Raw genomic sequence first — 9,290 nt, forward strand, 5'->3', positions numbered from 1 at the left:
ACTTTCATTAATTTACCACTTTAACGGATGTTTCTGTTCATTCCAATGGACCAGTCGGTGGTCGGCAGGGTCCATATTCTGGCCACAATGTCAAATTAATCATTAAAACACATCAACAATAGTGACCCTCCAGGGTACATATTCAGGCCAAAACGGCATATTCTCTTTTTAAACTCATCAACAAGTGCTTTCGCTAAAAAGTGGGCAGCTCTACCGCCAATTTCATGATTTTACCACTTTTAAGGATGCTTCGGATATCCCAGATGGCCAGTTTGTGGCCAGCTATAAGACAAATTGTACCAAAATGAGGGCAATTATCTGATTAACAACTTCAATCAAGATAACAAGAAGTTATCTCTTCATATACCTTCAAAATTAGAGTTTATCCCATGGTACGTGTATTTGTTATATATTTCATATTTCTTCGATTATTTCTTCCCTTATTCGCCACTCGTAAGGTACCGCAGGATGCAGGAAAGGTTCTTATGTGCGCTTTGTATTTCTCTATGCGGCAATGATATCCGTAGATAGGAAGAGAAGATATGTGCACGGTGTTCCTCTGACCGTTATTATAAAAAAATACCATAAAAAACTATGAATGCCAGTTGGTTTATATGGCCATTCTACAACTCTGGCTAGATTTTCAAAAAAATCGCTAGACAAATTTTGAATTTCCACCCTTTGAAAATCGTAATTTAAGATAATTTAAAATTAAATCGAATAAAAAAAAACCCATCATCACATTTTGAGACTTTAACTAATTTGTTACGAGACCAAGCAATAAAATATTCAAAGCATTTGATTTTTAAGTGAACTTGATGCGTGTATCTTGTATTAGGAAGGGCTGATATGCTTCAATTAATAATGTTTCAAGTTTACCTTTCCTTTGACAAAACAATGAAGTTTTATCGATCGTGTATTACCAAATTCTTATATAAATCGATTAATTCAAACTTAAAACTACTACAATGGCCACTTTTAATTGACAACTGCGTGCGAAAATAGTAATTTGAACATTTTCGATGATTGAACGGTTTTGTATCGCTCCCAGGTTAATGAGAAATCACTGTGCACGGATTTCGATGCATGCTCATTATTTCAAACTAAACCTCGACCAATTGTGTTGCAGAAGTCTGTCACGTGGAATTTCGAGACGTAATATTTTGAAGATTTTGGGAGGTTTAGTTTTTCCCAACATTCAAAGAACTTGTTTAAATCGTCTTCAGAACTGGGTACCAATTCGAATTAAAAGCATTTGCCATACATATTTTTAAAATGCGTCAAAACATTTAAAATAAAATGAATATCGATTCATAATAAGCCAATATTAATGAAACACGTGTTGAATACTTACATTACAATAGCCTACCAGATCTTCGGTGTCTTTAAGAACATTGGCAGCGCGGATTAGGCTATGGAATGCTCGTCCAGTAAAACCACAAGCTCGTTGCTAATGACGTACATGTGCTTTATGAGCCCTAAAATCTGCCCATTCTAGATTTCGTTTTCTACTGCTCAGAACACTGCATTTACGGTTCCAAGCGTTATATGCAGTGGAGGCGGAGGACAAACTTCCAAAATAAGGTCATCGTCTTTTCCAGAAATCAACGGTGCATGGATGCAGCTAGCATATTCATGTCTCTTTGATTTCACTCCTTTTGAACTATTCGCTTTTATACTACCAATCGTTCTTGGCATTCCACTTTGCGATACTAGATCCTTCTTTCCAATTTCGCAATATGGACAAGGATGTGATGAAGAGTGTGCCATTATACTCACGATCATGATTATGATTTCTAAATCACCGGCGACAGTGGATTCGAAGCTAATCAGTTTCAAAATATTCTTCCATATCAACGAAATATATTAAATTCGTACTTCTATGGGAGATTTGGTGCCAATGCTATGGTATGCAGGCGCTTTACACCACTTTCTTTGAACGAATTAGTGAAATTAACAGGATTCCTTGATAAGACGAATAGAAAGATCTTTAAAAAAAATCCTCCACCATCAATACCAAGCTTGAAGTTGGGTTTATTAAGCACAACCGCACCTATAGAATGTCCCAGAATATCTAAGCACGACTTTGGAACACCCCTGCTTGTTTCATATTACGTTTAAGCAGCTGATTATCACGCTAAACCATTGTTTACAATTCGACCAACAGTTTCGTGAATCGCTAGTGTTTGTTCTTTACATTTCCGTGACAATGCGAAGCATTTCTCTGGAAAAACATAAACAGATCGTAAACAAATGGCGAACTATCCCCAACATTTATCTGAGTCAATTAGCGAAATTGGAAGGTGTAAGTATTGGAGCCGTTCGAAACTCGATTCGGAAGTATGGTTATGATGCAACTTTCCAGGACAAGCATAAATCTGGACGTAAACCGAACCCTGTTGACCGAAATCTAGACCGGAAAATCGTGCCAGCTTTCACTCGCAAGAAAAGTGCTTCTGTACGATACATGGCTTAAAAAGTTGGATCCTCGAAGAGTAACGTCCAGCGGGCCAAGGCAAGAATGGGTCTAAAGACGTATAAGAAGCAAAAGAAGCCAAAGTGAAAAACAAACCGCATCCGTCAAACCGAGGGCTTGGAAGTTAGACGACCAATTGCTGTGCTGCAAATCGGTGTGCGTGATTACGGACGATGAATCATACGTTAAATTTGATTCAAAAACTCTTCCTGGTGATCAGTACTACACCGTTTGCGATGGCCGAAGTGTTGACGACGCGGATAAGTCGATTTTTACCGAAAAACTCGGTAAAAAGGCTATGGTTTGGCAAACCATTTGTCAGTGTGATATGCTTTCCAAACCATTTGTGACAACGGAGACAGTGACAACCGATGTTTACGTGCCTGAGTGGTTAAACAAGCGTCTGTTACCCATGATCCGCAAACACGACGCCTCAGTACTGTTTTGACCGAATTTGGCGTCGGTTAATTACTTCAAAGAACAGCCTGGTATAAAGCCAACAAGATCCAATTCGTACCCAAGGAGAAGAATCCTCCAAACTGTTGACCACTCGTCTTTCAACGCTTGGGAAAATGAAATGGCTAAAGGCTTATAAGATCTACCTCATGTTACCCGTAAATCATTCATAAGTCACGCTTATGAAATTCATATATGTTGTTCATAAGTCGAGCCTTATGAAATTCTTAGGTCTATTTGCCTCAGTGTAGGCCGGGAATGGGCAATTAGGCCGAAGTAGATTTTTTCCCTTTTGATCATATCCGGCAAGACGGCTTGTTTTCTTAACCTGTTAAATGAGAATGAGACTGGACACATTGTTGCAGTAGATGATAGTAACATTTGCTTGCTGATCAAGTCTTATGTTTTCAAGTTGACCGATTTATACCTCCGGCCACTACTCCGAGCTCAATAACACTAAAAAGATCGCTAAACTGTGTATTCATCTTCAAAATATTATATTTAATCCCAGTTCCAAACTTAACTCTGGACTGCTTAAGACTCTTCATGGCGCCTGTTAATCATTTGATTTAATAAATTGATAATAACATTTTTAACATTGCTCAACGTTTTCTGCATGGTTAAAAAACTATCCGTCTTTATCTTGAACAAGTCCTCTGAGCCCATTTTGTCCTGATTATTGGAAGTTGATGGAAGTGATATCTTTGGAAATAGGACAGCTTACCTCAACGATTGGAAAGACAAATGTTATTACCACCCTAAAATGGCGAGGACCACAGGGGAAAGAGCGTCCAACATAGCTCTGGTCTTCACCAGCTCCTACCTCACGATTCCACGCGTCGGATGATGGCAACCAGTATATGCCCATATATGTGCTGGTAGCGGGGTGTGGGCAATTTCATCACGATTAACCCATATCGTGATGATAGCAAGGCTGAGGAGGTGCGAATCGTCGAGCGTCTGTCCACCAGGAGGTGCGGCTCAAACAGCGACTGTCTGGCATCCAGCGGCTGAAACAAGAAATGTTGAATCGTGTCAACTAAACCTTAGATGGCAGCCCCATCAACGGCAGCATACTGAATTATAAAAGTACTCAGAAAAATGAAGTAAGAAGAAGAAAAAAACGAACGGAATTTTCGGCAACTGACTCAACGGCAACGAAATAAGGACAATGAATGGAAACTCGGTTCTTGGAATGTCAGAACGTTAAATGAACCTGGACGAGTGGGCCTTCTGGCCCGTGAACTGCAAAAGGTGAATGTGAGTGTGGCTGCTATTCAAGAAGTACGGTGGCTTAGATTTGGAGAACGTGAATTCAGGGCGGTAGATCCTATCGCCAACACATCGTTCAAATACCATGTCTACTACAGCGGTGGCGATAGAGCAGAACACGGAGTTGATTTCGTAGTGATTGAGAAACAGATGAAGTGGGTTATGCGGTGGAAACCGGTTAGCGAGCGCATCTGCGTTTAAAGGATTCGTGGCAAATTCTTCAATTACAGCCTGATCAACATCTACGCAACGACTAATGATAAATCCGATGACGTGAAGGACGCGTTTTATGAAAACCAGGATAAAACCTATGATGAGTGCCCTAAACACTGAAGATTGTCATCGGAGATTCAAACGCGCAGGTCGGAAGAGAGGAATTCTTTCGCCCAATCATTGGAACAGAGAGCCTTCACTCTGCAACGAATGATAATAACCTGAAGCTGATAAATTTCGCTGCTGCTCGTGATATGGCCATCAGTAGCATCCACTTTGCACGCAAGGATATCCGAAAGCACACCTGGAGACACCCTAATGGCGAAACTTGCTCCCAGATTTCTCGGATGTCGTAAATGTCAGGACCTTCAGGGGTCCTAATATAGACTCGGATCACTACCTCGTTGTCGCGAAAATTACGAGTTTGAGAAACCGGAGATCGATGCGTTGACAGTAGATGGTGTTGCTGCAGAGTACCACCAGAAGCTGAATGAGCGGATAGCGGAAATCAACGTGAACGAGAATCTCAACAATCTGTGGGAATGAAGTAATAAAATTAAGTTGTTAGCGGAATGCTTAAATAAAACAGCAAAAAAAGGTTATCTTCCATTTAATTCCACTTAATTAATTTTGGTATCCATGATAGATGCGTATTTTGACTACAATGTGCAGTCTTCATCAGGGTCATTCCCACTAAAGAACTTATCAAAATCTAACCCCCTTAAGTACTCATCCCTAGGTATAAAAGTCAAGATCACAGGTATAAAAATGAAACTGTGTTGAATCGGCACCTACCTAGCTAATAAAAACCAAAGATTTAAGTAAACTAAAGGAGAAAAATCTATTCAACTCTCTAATAAGGAAAATCCCAAAGGCTTGGTAGCCATCATAATGAAGTAATGAAATTGGGTTGTTAGCGGAATGCTTAAATAAAACAGCAAAAAAAAGGTTATCTTCCATTTAATTCCACTTAATTAATTTTGGTATCCATGACAGATACGTATTTCGACTAAAATGTGCAGTCTTCATCAGTGTCATGCATTGTAGTCGAAATACGTATCTGTCATGGATACCAAAATTAATTAAGTTGAATTAAATGGAAGATAACCTTTTTTGCTGTTTTATTTAAGCATTCCGCTAACAACCCAATTTTTGAATACATTTCATTAATCAAACATTATTATATGCTGGGTTTGGGGGGGGGGGGCAGCCTAAGGGTTTCAAAGTATTTGTAGACTGGACAAGGGTTCGTGGATTTGCCAGTCCCTTGTCACGTGTTGATAGACGTACATCTTGTCGTTTGTCTTCCAAAGGTCTTCAATGAAGTTGATTCACCCTGCTGCAACAAACCATCAGGCAGAACTTTACAACCAGTGAAGTATCTGCGGTCATAGGTAATCCTTGCACTGATGGTGGGTTCTATTCACATCACATCACTTGTAAATACTTATTTAATCAGATTCGGAATATGAGTGATGAGGGAGCTTATTGTGTTCGCGAGTCCTTCGTTTAGGCTGAATTTATTGATTTAAATCTTTAAGTTTATTTTCAGCTCTTTGATGATGGGACATTTTTAGATTATTATTATAATGATTCACGTTTTTTCGTTCCGGAAAATACTAAAAAAAAAATGCATGATTACAATTGCATGAAAACTGTTAACTGTCCAAATAATCTCGATTTTTGTGACTATTGATTCATTATTAAAGTTTCCCAATATTCTTAAAAGCATTCCATATTGAGTTAAGCCATTCCATGGTGCAAAATAAAGTGTTTGTTTCAATTCCAATTAAATATCAAAAATTGAAATCAGTTAAATGTTTTGAGGTTAACTAAAATCGAGCTTATTTATATTTTCGAATACTTGTTTATTTTACATTGCTTATATTTTATATTTTGCATGACTTGTAAATTACTTTTATTTCACATATTTAAAATCTCATTATATCATTATAATTAAAATTTTCATTAAAAGAAAAAAGTTGTCCTGCAGATCCTGAAGGAAAAGAAGGTTTATCAAATAGCATATCATTGGTATTTTATTATAATATAATATGGTTTTCAGAATTTGGATTACTCAGAGAATCATTAGGTTAATGTTCTTAAATTGTTTTACCTTTTCAAAGTTTTGCTATTTCAAAAATTATTCATGGATACTTGTTTTTAAAACTCTTGTATCGATTATTTAGCAAATTGATTTTTTGCTTAAATTGTGGATTCATGGCAAAGTTGAGTTCAATCAGACCATGAAATTAAAATATTCATATAAAGCATGAGTTTAAAGAAATTGAGGGAGAGGATCGAGGTTGTTTGTATTTTGTTATATTTTATTAATTATATACAGACGAGATGGATCCGAAATTATGACGTCTGTCTACGAGTCTACGAGGAGGCCGGTTGCTGTTGGTGCAGCTCCAAATGTTTATTTGGTTGCGATCATTCCCTTTTATTTATTTATTCTATCGTTAGGACATCTATTTAGCTTAGAGATGAACTAGCCTAAGGCTAAAAATCTCTTTAATAAAGCTTTAAAAAAAATCTAATTAGGTTATCGTTTACCAAAACGAACACTGCTGCAAACCCTACCCTCTTACACAACATCCCAGTGATTCAACACATTCCTACCCATTCCTTTCTTGACCTGTGTTCCGGCGTGGCCAGTTTTTACACATTGAGGATGATTGCTAGTCCCAAGCATCGTCTATTGGTTCTTTGTGTAATTACAGCTGATCTGTCAATAACAGAGTAGCAACCGTGGGCGGTCAATCATGCTCATGCTCATGCTCATGATAGAACATTATCACATGGATAGGTAATTTCCTGAAAATCTATTTAATTAGGGAAAGTACTCTAAGGGGCGATGTATAAGGTGAATAAGGTGTCGCGCTAAATTAAGGATTTATTTCAACTAAAAGCTGTATCAATTTAAAGCTTTCCTACGGATGATCTACCCAGCTGCATTGGTTTGATCTGTTAACCGGTTTGTTCGGGTGAAAACTTAAACAATTGTGCGTTTTCGGTATTGTTTTTTACCTCTAATAGATGCGTCATCGGTACTGCTGCCAAACACACGATAGGTGCAATTTGAAATGCATATCGCATTGTATTCGCTTTTTTTTCGATGTTTTCCACGTGTTGGGGCACTCTTTCACTGTGAAGCTTGGGTAGCACTAAGTGGCGGAGGAGGGAGGGGATACTACACAATCTATTGTGACCTCGAAACTGGCAAACATTTTTTTTTTGTTGCTGCTTCGTGAGGGCTTATGTACGAGTGGGAAGGTGTGAAGACGGATTGTTTCTCTCGGCTGGAAAACACACATCAGTGGTTGACTGGGATATGGTGATGCTGCTGTTGTTGCCAAGCGATAGCAGAAGTCCTCTAATGGATGCGGTACACACAAATGTTTGATGGAATTCACACCCCGTGCTGCAGTGAAACTGGCCGTTGGTAGGTTAGGTGCATGACAATCTCAAATAATCCAATGCTTTGACTTTTATCGTAATGAATATGCATTTTATTAAATCCACCAGCATCTGGATTGCTTCATCATTCTTCCTTGATAGGATAAAAGCAGTAATTTCGCCTTGCAGCCCTCCAGCAGCCCATCCAATCGATTACTGCCAGTAACAGTCATCAGGAAAATAAATGAAACTTTCTGCTGGGGCTGGCTGTAAATTAAATCCTATTGCAGCCATCACAACATCTCCAGCGGCCAAGTAATTACCAATGTGCTCCAGTAGTCGTCTCCGGCAGTGATCAACGCAGCAGTTTAGCAAAACAGAAAAGCAAAGATGAAAATACAGAAGAGAAGGAAAAATCGGAAAAATTGTAAACTCGGCTGCGTGGACCAGCTCAGTCCCATTGCTGTTTATTGCAGTTGGAGGAAAACCAGTTCAATTACTTGCCTCTGACACAACATATTTATTCCGGTCAACATACATCTCCTATCTACACACACTTGCACATACAATCCAGCATCCAATTGGCGTCGACGACGACGCTCGTCTGGCCTCCGTTACCTCTCCACCCACCTCCGCCGCCAACAGCTGTATATTGGTACTTGCCACAAACCGGCGGGGTCCAGCTGATTTCTGATTGTTGGCACTATATCACTCGTCTTGCTCATAGTCGTCGTCTTCGGTCGTCGTCGTCGAGATGAAAACCAGGAAAAGGGCACACAAATGGAACTGCCTTTACATGAGCCAACAATGATTTCTTTACTTCAGCCTACATTACCTTCAGAGTCAGCGTCAAACGGTTTTCGCTTGCTTTCTCCATCATCATCATCATCAACATCATCATCATCATCATGACCGTCATCTTAGGGAACCTTCGGTAGCAACGCTGGGCCTTTTTCGCAGTCGATATTGCTTAGAAAAAGGCTGTTTGCTTGTATTCAGTTGAAACCTAAACTCGTTCGGCCTATACTATACTAGTACTATAGGAAGTAGTGTAGTGAAACTGTACGGATATTTTTTAATGAGAAGACAGTCGAAATGTCTGTGATCTTGCACTGTTTCACTGTTAACCATTCTTAAGCGTTTGAGGCAAGAATGGGCCCCACACATCAGCTCACTACTGAAAACATCGCACAGTTCCAACACGTTCTCCGAGATCTCTGAGAATAATTGCCTCACATGTGAAAGTGCAGTTCATACTGAGCAAGGTTTTTACACACTTCTTGGATTGGCTCAACGTGATTATGGCTCAAGAATATAGGGTGTTGCAGAAAGTATAAGCACAGTTTATTATTGGAATAAAACAAAGTTCTGTTAAAGGACTCAAATTTTTATCACATAGGGTATAGAACTACTTCGGCCTAATCGCCCATTTTGGGCCTATCGAGCAGAAAACTTCAAATTAATCCATGAT

The 9,290-nt window shown here is 39.1% G+C and overlaps 1 pseudogene; it reads right to left on the minus strand.

Annotated features, from left to right (window-relative positions):
* Positions 1 to 978: 978 nt before the first annotated feature.
* LOC135709366 (uncharacterized) lies at positions 979 to 8,738 on the minus strand (annotated as a pseudogene).
* Positions 8,739 to 9,290: the final 552 nt, after the last annotated feature.

This window comes from Ochlerotatus camptorhynchus, unplaced genomic scaffold (genome assembly GCF_037179485.1).
Source record: "Ochlerotatus camptorhynchus isolate MF236.1 unplaced genomic scaffold, CSIRO-AGI_Acam_v1.1 ptg000358l, whole genome shotgun sequence".
In the NCBI taxonomy this organism is placed as follows: domain Eukaryota; kingdom Metazoa; phylum Arthropoda; class Insecta; order Diptera; family Culicidae; genus Ochlerotatus; species Ochlerotatus camptorhynchus.